The sequence below is a fragment of the Bubalus kerabau genome, chromosome 15 (genome assembly GCF_029407905.1).
Source record: "Bubalus kerabau isolate K-KA32 ecotype Philippines breed swamp buffalo chromosome 15, PCC_UOA_SB_1v2, whole genome shotgun sequence".
NCBI lineage: Eukaryota > Metazoa > Chordata > Mammalia > Artiodactyla > Bovidae > Bubalus > Bubalus kerabau.
This window is the reverse complement of record NC_073638.1, coordinates 28,599,563-28,612,427: the sequence shown is the minus strand read 5'-3', so window position 1 is coordinate 28,612,427 and position 12,865 is coordinate 28,599,563.

Genomic DNA, 12,865 nt, shown 5'->3' with positions numbered 1-12,865 from the left:
ATATGAAGAGCTGATTCATTGGAAAAGACCCTGATGCTGGGAGAGATTGAAGGCCAAAGGAGAAGGGGACAGCAGAGGACAAGAACCTGGTCTGATAGCATAACTGACTTAATGGGCATGAATTTCAGCAAACTCCTGGAGATAGTGAAAGACAGAGAAGCCTAGCATGCTGCAGTCCATGGGGTCACAAAGAGTCAGGCATGACTTGGTGACTGAACAATAGTGCTCTGGGAGAACTGGGTAAACATCGTCAGTCACTCATATCTCTGTCAATTGGCTCATCTGAGACTTTGCTCTAGGTGCATAGAAGATATCAGAGTATGGGGGACAAACTGCTTCACCTCTCTGGTTCAGATTCTGTGTGTGTGTGTGTGTGTGTGACGGGTGAAGGTGGGGCGGGCATGGAAGTCCAGTCCTGCATCTAAGGGTCTACCTTGGGACTAGAAAGACATCATTTTTTGATAGTGGTCATTGAAGGTCAGGGATGCACCAGCCACATAGATAGTGGAGAGTGGTATATGCAAGCCCAGCAGGACATATGGTCAGTCAAGGTCACCTTAAGTGGACAGCTCTTGTCACACTTTCACATCAGCACAGAGGAAAAGAGTCCCAGGATTTTTAACGCATGAGGATATTTTTTGCACCCTCCGCTGCTCAACTGAGAGGTTGAAAGATGGCCGGTTGCTCACAAGCACCAAGGCATGACCCAAGGGTGTGGCTACTGTCTGAAATGACTTGTTAGTTCCCTTTGACCTTTATAAGGAGGCATATGCTACACAGTGTCTTTCTAAACTTGTCTTTACTTTTAGTTTTGTGTTAGGTTGTAAAAGTTTACAAGTCTATACTCCCCTCAGAATTTTAAGAAGGATCAGGATTCTTAATTCATTCTTTTTTTTCTTAATACATTCTTATGACATACATTTACTGCAAATCATTATGTGCTTGGGGATATTATGTGCCTGCACATTGTTGAGGCTGAGGATAAAATGGTGATGAAAACAAGGTCCCTTCCCCCAAGAAATGAACACTCAGCTAGAGACAGAAAGTAAACAGAGATTTTTAATATGCTGTGGTAAGTGTTCTGGGAAGGGAAGTACAGGCTCACGTGGGGACACAGGAAATAGACATTCTACCACGACTGTGGTTGAGGATAAGGAAGGCTTCCTGGAGGAGGTGACATCTATGCTGAGACCCGAGGAATCAGTAGAAGGTGGCTGGGTGAAGAAGAGACAGGGAGAGTTATCAGACAGAGGAAAGTATTTGCTTAGATAAGAGGGAATGTGGCATTTTAAAAAAGCATCCTGTAAAGTGGGTAAATTAGCATTCCTAATTCAAAAAGAGGAAACCCCCATGACTGACATAGTTTAATGTTTTGTTTGGGGCAGAGTCAGCAGTTAAATGTAGACTATTCCAGTGTATCCTGGTGCCTCAAAGAAAGCACCTAGAACAGGAATTGTGTCAGATGTATGATTGCAATATAGTTTTCTTTTAAGAAATTCAGTATTTATTCTGGTTTGTATTCAGTTTTCAATCTCAATGTTGTGAACAGTCCAGCTAAGGTTCAGTGATTTCTGGTATTCATATCAGTACCAATAGAAAGTAATTATAATAGTATCTTTTATGTACTGAGGTCTTACTGTGTATCAGTCCTTCTGCTAAATACTTAATATATTGTATCAGAGACTGGCTAGATGGTTAGCAATCCCATTTCCTCTTCCTGGATACACATGACAACTAAATCTCCTAGCTTGCCTTGCAATTAGGTGGAACATGTAACTGGGTTTTAACCAATGTAGAGTCGAATTGATGGGAGCTATTTCCTGGGCTGGCCTCTTAACTCTGTCTTTGCTATTCTGTCAGCCAGTGGAGGGGGCTGATTGGAGGACTTCAAGAGAATGGAAAGAACTGGGGTCCTTGAATCACCTCACCTCTTGGGGAGGAGCTATACAGGAAAGACACCCAATCTACCTCAGCCTGTGACTTGAGTGAGTAGTGACCTCTTACTGTATCTAGCCACAGGTTTTGGAATTTTTGTTATAGCAGCTAATGTTAACTACCCTGATTGAGGCTCAAATATTGTCTCATTTGATCCTTATTACTACCCTGCCAGGTTGACATAATTATTAATGTTTTACAGGTGGGGAAGGATGCATCCCTTGTCTGCATCACTAAGCCAGCGAGTGGCAGAGCTAAGATTACAGCCCACGTCTGTTTGACTTCAGCAGTTATGCTTTCACCACTATATAAACAATGCCCTTCCTAATTTTGGAAGAGTTCTTGGAAAAGACAAGTGTCTAGTGAGTTGAGAGAGAGAGAGAAGAGAGGGTGAGTGTGAGGGAGGAAGAAGAGCTCAGGGCCAAGTGTGGTGGGGAGAGAGAATGTGAGGAGCCCCAGAGAACATGTGGGCAGAGCTGGGTAGGGACCTTGCCCCCATAGTCACACATGGAAAATTTTAGGACAAGTTTTGGTCTCTGGATGGTTCTGTTGTCTCATTTTTACTCTGCTTCATCTTGATCTTCCAGTTTGTGCTTCTTCATGGGCACTGCTGCAGGGCAGTGAAACAGGAGGGAAGGGGCTAGGGCACAACCTTTGGGAGAGTGACATAGCCCAAGGACACGACATAAAAAGACTAGAACCAAAGAGTACAAGATGGCGGGCAAGCTGACTTACACTAGACCTTGTGCTTCATTATATGCTCATTGTAACACATCAGCATAACTTTCATGGTGTTCTCAAGGCAAGAATACTGAAGGGGTTTGCCATTCCCTTCTCTGGTGGACCACGTTTTGTCAGAACTCTCCATCATGACCCATCCATCTTGGGTGGCCCTACATGGCATGGCTCATAGTTTCCTTGAGTTAGACAAGGCTGTGATCCATGTGATCAGTTTGGTTAGTTTTCTGTGATTGTGGTTTCATTATGTCTGCCCTCTGATGGATGAGGATAAGAGGCTTGTGGAAGCTTCCTGGTAGGAGGGACTGGCTGTGGGGCAAACTGGGTCTTGCTCTGGCAAGCAAGGCCATGCTCAGTAAGTCTTTAATCCAATTTTCTGCTGGCGGGTGGGGCTGTGTTCCCTCCCTGTAGATTGGCCTGACTCCAGGACACTCACAGGAAAGTCTGGATCAGGATTTTGTGGGGTCACTGCTCCTTTCTCCTAGGTCCTTGTGTGCACAAAGTTTTGTTGTGCCTTCTAAGAGTCAATATTGCATAGGAACCTGGCATGTTAGGTCCATAAATCAAGGTAAATTGGAAGTGGTCAAACAGGAGATGGCAAGAATAACCATCAACATTTTAGGAATCCGTGAACTAAAATGGACTGACATGGGTGAATTTAACTCAGATGACCATTATATCCACTACTGTGGGCAAGAATCCCTTAGAAGAAATGGAGTAGCCCTCATAGTCAACAAAAGAGTCCAAAATGCAGTACATGGGTGCAATCTCAAAAACAACAGAATGGTCTCTGTTCATTTCCAAGGCAAACTATTCAATATCACAGTAATCCAAGTCTATGCCCTGAGCATTAATGCTGAAGAAGCTGAAGTTGAACAGTTCTATGAAGACCTACAAGACCTTCTAGAACTAACACCCAAAAAAAGATGTCCTTTTCATTATAGGGGACTGGAATGCAAAAGGAGGAAGTCAAGAGATACCTGGAATAACAGGCAAATTTGTCCTTGGAGTACAACATGAAGTAGGGCAAAGGCTAACGCAGTTTTTCCAAGAGAATGCACTGGTCATAGCAAACCAACAAGAGAAGACTCTGCCAACAACAGAAGAGAAGGCTCTACACATGGACACCACCAGATGGTCAACACCGAAATCATATTGATTATATTCTTTGCAGCCAAAGATGGAGAAGCTCTATACAGTCAGCAGAAACAAGACTGGGAGCTAACTGTGTCTCAGATCATGAACTCCTTATTGCCAAATTCAGACTTAAATTGAAGAAAGTAGGGAAAACCACTAGACCATTTAGGTACAACCTAAATCAAATCCCTTATGATTATACAGTGGAAGTGACAAATACATTCAAGGGATTAAATCTGACAGACAGACTGCCTGAAGTACTATGGACAGAGGTTCATAACACTGTACAGGAGGCAGTGATCAAAACCATCTCCAAGAAAAACAAATGCAAAAAGGCGAAATGGTTGTCTGAGGAGGCCTTACAAATTGCTGTGGAAAGAAGAGAAGCAAAAGGCTAAGGAGGAAAGGAAAGATATACCTGTCTGAATGCAGAGTTCCAAAGAAAAGCAAGGAGAGATAAGAAAGCCTTCCTCAGTGATCAATGCAAAGAAATAGAGGAAAACAATGGAATGGGAGGGACTAGAGATCTCTTCAAGAAAATTAGAGACACCAAGGGAACTTTTCATGCAAAATGGGCACAATAAAGGACAGAAATGGTATGGGCCTAACAGAAGCAGAAGATATGAAGAAGAGGTGGCAAGAATACACAGAAGAACTATACAAAAAAGATCTTCATGACCCAGATAACCATGATGGTGTGATCACTCACCTCAAGCCAGACATCTTAGAGTGCAAAGTCAAGTGGGCCTTAGGAAGCATGACTACGAACAAAACTAGCAGAGGTGATGGAATTCCAGTTGAGTTATGTCAAATCCTAAAAGACGATGCTGTGAACGTGGTGCACTCAATATGCCAGCATATTTGGAAAACTCAGCAGTGGCCACAGAACAGAAAAGGTCAATTTTCATTCCAATCCCAAAGAAAGGCAATGCCAAAGAATGCTCAAGCTGCTGTACAATTGTATTCGTTTTACATGCTAGCAAAGTAATGCTCAAAATTCCCCTAGCAAGGCTTCAACAGTATGTGAACTGAGAACTTCCAGATGTTCAAGCTGGATTTAGAAAAGGCAGAGGAGCCAGAGATCAAATTGCCAACATCTGTTGGGCCATAGAAAAAACATGAGAATTCTAGAAAAACATTTACTTCTGATTCATTGACTATTCTAAAGCCTTTGACTGTGTGGATCACGACAAACTGTGGAAAATTCTTTAAAGAGATGGGAATACCAGACCACCTGACCTGCCTCCTGAGAAATCTGTATGCAGGTCAAGAAGCAGCAGTTAGAACCGGATATGGAACAACAGACTGGTTCCAAACTGGGAAAGGAGTATGTCAAGGCTGTGTATTGTCATCCTGCTTATTTAACTTATATGCAGAGTACATCAGGCAAAATGCCAGGCTGGGTGAAACACAAGCTGGAATCAAGATTGCTGAGAGAAATATCAATAACCTCAGATATACAGATGACACCACCCTTATGGCAGAAGGCAAAGAGGAACTAAAGAGCCTTCTGATGAAAATGAAAGAGGAGAGTGAAAAAGCTGGCTTAAAACTCAACATTCAGAAAACTAAGATCATGGTATCAGGTCCCATCACTTCATGGTAAATAGATGGGGAAACACTGAAAACAGTGAGAGACTTTATTTTCTTAGGCTCCAAAATCACTGCAGTTGGTGACTGCAGCCATGAAATTAAAAGATGCTTGCTCCTTGTTATGGAGAAGGCAATGGCACCCCACTCCAGTACTCTTGCCTGGAAAATCCCATGGACGGAGGAGCCTGGTGGGCTGCAGTCCATGGGGTCCGCAAAGAGTCAGACACGACTGAGTGACTTCACTTTCACTTTTCACTTTCATGCATTGGAGAAGGAAATGGCGACCCACTCCAGTGTTCTTGCCTGGAGAATCCCGGGGACTGGGGAGCCTGGTGGGCTGCCGTCTGTGGGGTTGCACAGAGTCGGACATGACTGAAGTGACTTAGCAGCAGCAGCAGCTCCTTGTTAGAAAACTATGACCAACCTAGACAGCATATTAAAAAGCAGAGACATTACTTTGCCAACAAATGTCCGCCTAGTCAAAGCTATGGTTTTTCCAGTAGTCATGTATGGATGTGAAAGTCGGACCATAAAGAAAGCCGACCATCAAAGAACTGATGCTTTTGAACTGTGGTGTTGGAGAAGACTCTTGAGAGTCTCTTGGACTGCAAGGTGGTCCAACCAGTCCATCCTAAAGGAAATTAGTCCTGAGTATTCATTGGGAGGACTGATGCTGAAGCTGAAGCTCTAATACTTTGGCCACCTGATGGAAAGAGCCGACTCATTAGAAAAGACCCTTATTCTGGGAAAGATTGAGGGCAGGAGGAAAAGGGGATGATAGAGGATGAGATGGTTGAATGGCATCACAGACTGAATGGAAATATCTTTGAGTATAAGCTCTGGGAGATAGTGAAGGATAGTGAGGCCTGGAGTGCTCCTGGGGTCTCAAAGAGTTGGACATGATGGAGCGACTGCACAACAACATGACAGCAAGCAAAATGACATACCCACAGGTGCCAGGACAGTTCCAAGGCTGACCATCAAAGGCCAAAAAGTAGGCAGTGGCCCAATTCCTGGAAATCTCCCCCCCTTCCCCAAAATAGTTGGAATAATCTTCCCATCATTAGCCCATGAAATTACCCAGCCTATAAAAGCTAACCGTACCATGTTTTGAGGCCACTCTCACCTTCTGAGAGGGCCCACACTTGTCTGTGGAGTGTGTTTCTCTCTAAATCCTGTCACTTTGTCTCTCAATGAATTCTTTCTGAGACAAGACATCAAGAACCTAAGCTTCATTAAGTCCTGAAACCAGATGTGTGACCTCAAGTTGGAAGACCATTGGGGTTTTGGCCAGGGTTGTGTCCTGGCCATGTGGGTTTGAGTCCCAAAACAAGGGTGCAAGTTCCAATCTGAGGTGAACTGTTTCAGCAGGGTGGGCATCTGAGCAGTAGTAAGTCCAGCTTGAGTGTGGTAACAGACACAACTCCCACTTTCTGTCCCTGGGCTGGTGATTAGGGAAGATCACTGTGTCAGAGCTACACATAACAGGGAGAGAGATCTCAAAAGAACCAACCCTGAGAATAAATCAAAGAAAAGGAAGCTGCCTGGGGATACTTGGTAGTTGTTGGGTCAAGTAGAATGACAGATGTGAGGGGGAAGGGGCCACCAAGGGCCAGTCCAGCCCCAGGAGAAGCCTTCTTGCTGTTGGTTACAAAACCTAATTAACGGGTATATTCCTTCACGGTCTGCTCAACTCTTCTGGCTGAGAATAGAACAGATAAGAAGGGACAGAACCCCCTTTTGATTGTCCTTCTCTCTTCTGTTCAGATGGTGGCTCAGACCTGAATGGGGAGTTGCTTGAATTTCAGTTGGATGGGTGATAGTCCTCCTTAAACAACACAAGAGAAGACTCTACACATGGACATCACCAGATGGTCAATACCGAAATCAGATTGATTATATTCTTTGCAGCCAAAGATGGAGAAGCTCTATACAATCAGCAAAAACAAGACCGGAAGCTGACTGTGGCTCAGATCATGAGCTCCTTATTGCCAGATTCAGACTTAAATTGAAGAAAGTAGGGAAAACCACTAGACCATTCAGGTATGACCTAAATCAAATCCCTTACAATTATACAGTGGAAGTGAGAAATAGGTTTAAGGGACTAGATCTGATAGATAGAGTCCCTGATGAACTATGGACGGAGGTTCATGACATTGTACAGGAGACAGGGATCAAGACCATTCCCATGGAAAAGTAATGCAAAAAGCAAAATGGCTGTCTGGGGAGGCCTTACAAATAGCTGTGAAAAGAAGAGAAGTGAAAAGCAAAAGAAAAAAGGAAAGATATAAGCATTTGAATGCAGAGTTCCAAAGAATAGCAAGAAGAGATAAGAAAGCCTTCCTCACGATCAATGCAAAGAAATAGAGGAAAACAACAGAATGGGAAAGATGGCAACCGACTCCAGTGTTCTTGCCTGGAGAATCCCAGGGACAGGGGAGCCTGTTGGGCTGCTGTCTATGGGGTCGCACAGAATCGGATACAACTTAAGCAACTTGTCGGCAGCAGCGGCAGAGATCTCTTCAAGAAAATTAGAAATACCAAGGGAATATTTCATGCAAAGATGTGCCCTATAAAGGACAGAAATGGTATGGACCTAACGGAAGCAGAAGATATGAAGAAGAGGTGGCAAGAATACACAGAAGAACTGTACAAAAAAGATCTTCATGACCAAGATAATCACGATGGTATGATCACTCACCTAGAGCCAGACATCCTGGAATGTGAAGTCAAGTGGGCCTTAGAAAGCATCACTACAAACAAAGCTAGTGGAGGTGATGGAATTCCAGTTGAGCTCTTTCAAATTCTGAAAGATGATGCTGTGAACGTGGTGCACTCAATATGCCAGCAAATTTGGAAAACTCAGCAGTGGCCACAGGACTGGAAAAGGTCAGTTTTCATTCCAATCCCAAAGAAAGGCAATGCCAAAGAATGCTCAAACTACCGCACAATTGCAGTCATCTCACACGCTAGTAAAGTCATGCTCAAAATTCTCCAAGCCAGGCTTCAGCAATACGTGAACCATGAACTTCCAGATGTTCAAGCTGGTTTTAGAAAAGGCAGAGGAACCAGAGGTAAAATTGCTAACATCCGCTGGATCATCGAGAAAGCAAGAGAGTTCCAGAAAAACATCTACTTCTGCTTTATTGACTATGCCAAAGCCTTTGACTGTGTGGATCATGACAAACTGGGGGAAATTCTGAGAGAGATGGGAATACCAGACCACCTGACCTGCCTCTTGAGAAACCTGTATGCAGGTCAGGAAGCAACAGTTAGAACTGGACATGGAACAACAGACTGGTTCCAAATAGGAAAAGGAGTCTGTCAAGGCTGTATACTGTCACCCTGTTTATTTAACTTCTATGCAGAGTACATCATGAGAAACGCTGGGCTGGAAGAAGCACAAGCTGGAATCAAGATTGCCGGGAGAAATATCATTAACCTCAGTTATGCAGATGACACCACCCTTATGGCAGAAAATGAAGAGGAACTAAAAAGCTTCTTGATGAAAGTGAAAGAGGAGAGTGAAAAGGTTGGCTTAAAGCTCAACATTCAGAAAACGAAGATTATGGCATCCGGTCCCATCACTTCATGGGAAATAGATGGGGAAACAGTGGAAACAGTGTCAGACTTTATTTTTGGGGGGCTCCAAAATCACTGCAGATGGTGACTACAGCCATGAAATTAAAAGACACTTACTCCTTGGAAGGAAAGTTATGACCAACCTAGATAGCATATTGAAAAGCAGAGACATTACTTTCCCAACAAAGGTCCGTCTAGTCAAGGCTATGTTTTTTCCAGTGGTCACATATGGATGTGAGAGTTGGACTGTGAAGAAAGCTGAGCACTGAAGAATTGATGCTTTTGAACTGTGGTGTTGGAGAAGACTCTTGAGAGTCCCTTGGACTGAAAAGAGATCCAACCAGTGCATTCTAAAGGAGATCAGTCATGGGTGTTCTTTGGAAGGACTGATGCTAAAGCTGAAACTCCAGTACTTTGGCCACCTCATGAGAAGAGTTGACTCATTGGAAAAGACTCTGATGCTGGGAGGGATTGGGGGCAGGAGGAGAAGAGGACAACAGAGGATGAGATGGCTGGATGGCATCACCGACTCGATGGACATGCGTTTGAGTGAACTCCGGGAGTTGGTGAGGGACAGGGAGGCCTGGCATGCTGCGATTCATGGGGTCGCGAAGAGTAGGACCTGACTGAGTTACTCAACTGAACTGAAAGGGTTTTGGGCAGGAGAGATACATGCCAGATTTGCATTTTAATTAGAAGAGGAAACCCAGAGCCCAGAGATAACGAACTAAGGTGACTCAGCTAGTTAGTGGCAGAGTCAAAACCCTGGTCTCCTGATTGAAGTTCAGCTCTTTGCCTGACATGCCCCACCAACTAAGCTTGTGGAACTATGAAGACTATGTGAGTCTCATGTCTTGTGCCTATTGACAAAGAGACAAGAGGAAGAAATACTGGTCTCCCAGGTTAGGGACCTCCCCTGCTAATTCCCTTGAATCAGCAGAGCTGGGGCCAAGAGCTGTGTCAAGTCTGCAGTCTACCCTGGGGATATCATTCTAGATCACTGGTCAAGACTCACAAGGCTGCTGGGAGGAGCCTGTGGGCCTCAGAAACAGATACCTCGTTCTCACTTAAGTGGACACTGCCAGGTGTATGCCCTTGGACCAGTCTCTTTACCTCTATTAGCTGATGACAAGGTTGGAAGAACTGTAACCTTCCTGGGCTCTTGTCAAGCCAGATGCAGAAGTGTTCTGACAACTGAGAAAGGCTTCCCAAATAAATGGCTAGTAGAAATGTTCAGCAGAAAGGCCTCATATTGGCTAGAGGGAGCCAGTGCCCTTTCTCATTGTCCTCATTCACTTGTCCTTTCTCCTGACTGTATTCATTCTGAGCCCCACCCACCCCAGTATGAGCGGGGCCTTTGACCACAATTGGACTCCTCCCCACTTCCAACCATCTTATCAGGAAGGGTGAGGACCTAGTTTATTGGCATTACTCTCATGAACCTGGATTTGAGAGGTTGAGAACATTGACAAAAATACCGCCTTCACTTCAAGAAACAGATGCGTTTTCCTTCTGGAGTCTTGATGACTTTGATTTCTCCAGTTTTTAGGGGTTTTATTTCCCTTTAATTCTAACTTAGCAGCAGTCTGAACTTCCATCCTATAAATGGGGGAAATTCATCTGCTCTTGGGTTTCCACTCCCAGAGAACTTGTGGGGTGCTCCTGAGAAGACTCCCATGCCCAGGGCTGTCCTGGCAGCCTCATACCTCACCTCCTAGGGTCTCTGGGCTGCAGCTAGCTGCTCACTTCAAGGGTGGACACAGGGTCTATCACATTTTGACTTTCTGTTGGAGGCTTGCAAATAGCAGAAGTACCAAAGAGATAATTTTCAACTAATTCAAGACTTAGCCACTCAGAGCTCCCACCAACTTTCCTTAGGCTTCCTGCAGTCATTGTGGCAGAAGAAATCAGTTAGCTTCCCATCAGCTAGCTTTCCCATGGAAATTTCCAGGCCTTTCTGAACAACCTTCTTGCCCCCAGAGAGAGGAGAGGACTCCTTTCTGCTGCTCAAAGCCCACTTCTTCTTTTTTGCTTTAAGATGCTTCACAGGAAGAACCTCAGTATCCTTCAAGGGAAATTCCTAGCCCTGCCTCCAAGGTATAGCCTGGCTCCTTTGGCCCACAAAATGGCTAGTTTCTGGCAAGTTTCCTTAAGTCTGCCTTGGTGTTAGATAACAGGGCAGGTGGAACAGCAGCTATGTGGCCCAGACATTGGCATGTCAAGCCCAATCCAGGGCTTGCACAGCCATTCCTCCATGGAGGGGAAGAGACCAGGTCTGCCTGCTCCTCCTGCATGTATCTGGGTTCCTGGTCTTCTATGAGAAAGACCAGGGCAAAGAACTGTGATTTTCAGGTGTGGGATGTGACAGCCTAAATTCAGACTGGGGGAAACATTTCTCTTACTTCTCCAGGAGATCTGCTAAGGAGATGCTCAGTTGACATTGTGGAACAAAACCTCTAGACATTGGTCTGAGGCACCTACCTGGGGTCCACCACTGATGTCCAGGGCCTTGCCCAAAATAATGGGCATGTGCTTACTTTCTATTGACATGAGTAAGAAGGTTCACCCAAGACAGAGGGAGGTTCCCACCTAAAGACAAATCCTAAGTACTACTCTCTGATGTAGAAATTGCTTGTAACCCTTTGAATTATAATTTTTCAGTTTCGAGAGTTTAAAGGTTTCCATTCTGCTGTACCTCCAGTGGCAGCTGGAGTGCTTGGTGGGAAGACCTAAGACTGGGGTTCCAGCCCCAGGTTGTCAGTTGCCATCTGTGACTTTGGACAGATCACAAATTCCCCAGGTCTCAGGTTTCTTAGCTATGAAATAAAGACGATACCTCTTCTTGCATCCTATTAGAGTTGTCAAGAGGTTTATCGTAAGCAAACAATTGTTAAGTACCCTTAACTAGATAATGTGGGATACAAAAATTAGTCAGACACTGGCCTGATCAGGAACATGTACTTTCAGTACATGCTTACTTTAATAAACAACTTATCAGAAGGACCAGCTTAGGTGTAAAGTGTTTTGTAAATCCTAAGATATAATACATATGCAGGGCTTCCCTGGTGGCTCAGTGGTAATCTGCCTGTTAGGAAGGAGACGTGGGTTTGATCCCTGGATTGGGAAGATCCGCTGGAGAAGGAAATGGTAACCCACTCTAATATTCTTGCCTGGAAAATCTCATGGACAGAGAAGCCTGGCGGGCTACAATTCATGGGGTCACAAACAGTCAGACATGACTGCGTGACTAAACAACAAGGGTATTAGTACTGCTGGTAATTTTCCTATGGGTTGGGTCTCCTTTCTGGTCAATGCCAGGCCAAGTATATCTTGCCCAGGTCACAACCCCAACCTGAATGCCCCACCACTTTTGGCTCCAGAAGATTCTGCCATCCCGTGGAATCCTGGAGTCCTTATGTGAAGCTCGATTTATCTGTGCCTCTGATTCTCTTTTAGCACTTTCCCCAGGGCATATTAGAAATAAGGCCTTTCCTCTTTCACAGAATTAATGGCAAGTACAGGAAATGATAACTGGACGCCAGCTGGGCATGGTGTATAGAAAGCACACACATGTGCCCAGCGGATGGGTGCGTGGGAGGGGGATAGAGAAGAGGGAAGCGCTACAGTTCAAGGGTGCAGCTGAATATAATTTATAGGAAAATGAAAGTCAGAGAAGAGGACTTAGATAAAGGCAAGTTCACACCTCACCCCCAGATTCATTCTGTGGCCATCTGACCTTTGGGAACAAAAGAACGAGTGAGTTGTTGCCCTTCTCAACTTCTTCCAAGCTCTTTTTCACAAGCCAGTATCTGGGTGACTGATACTGGGAAGTCCTGCTGGTTTCTCTGGTGGCCGGTAGCCCCTCCTTTCTGCCTGTACT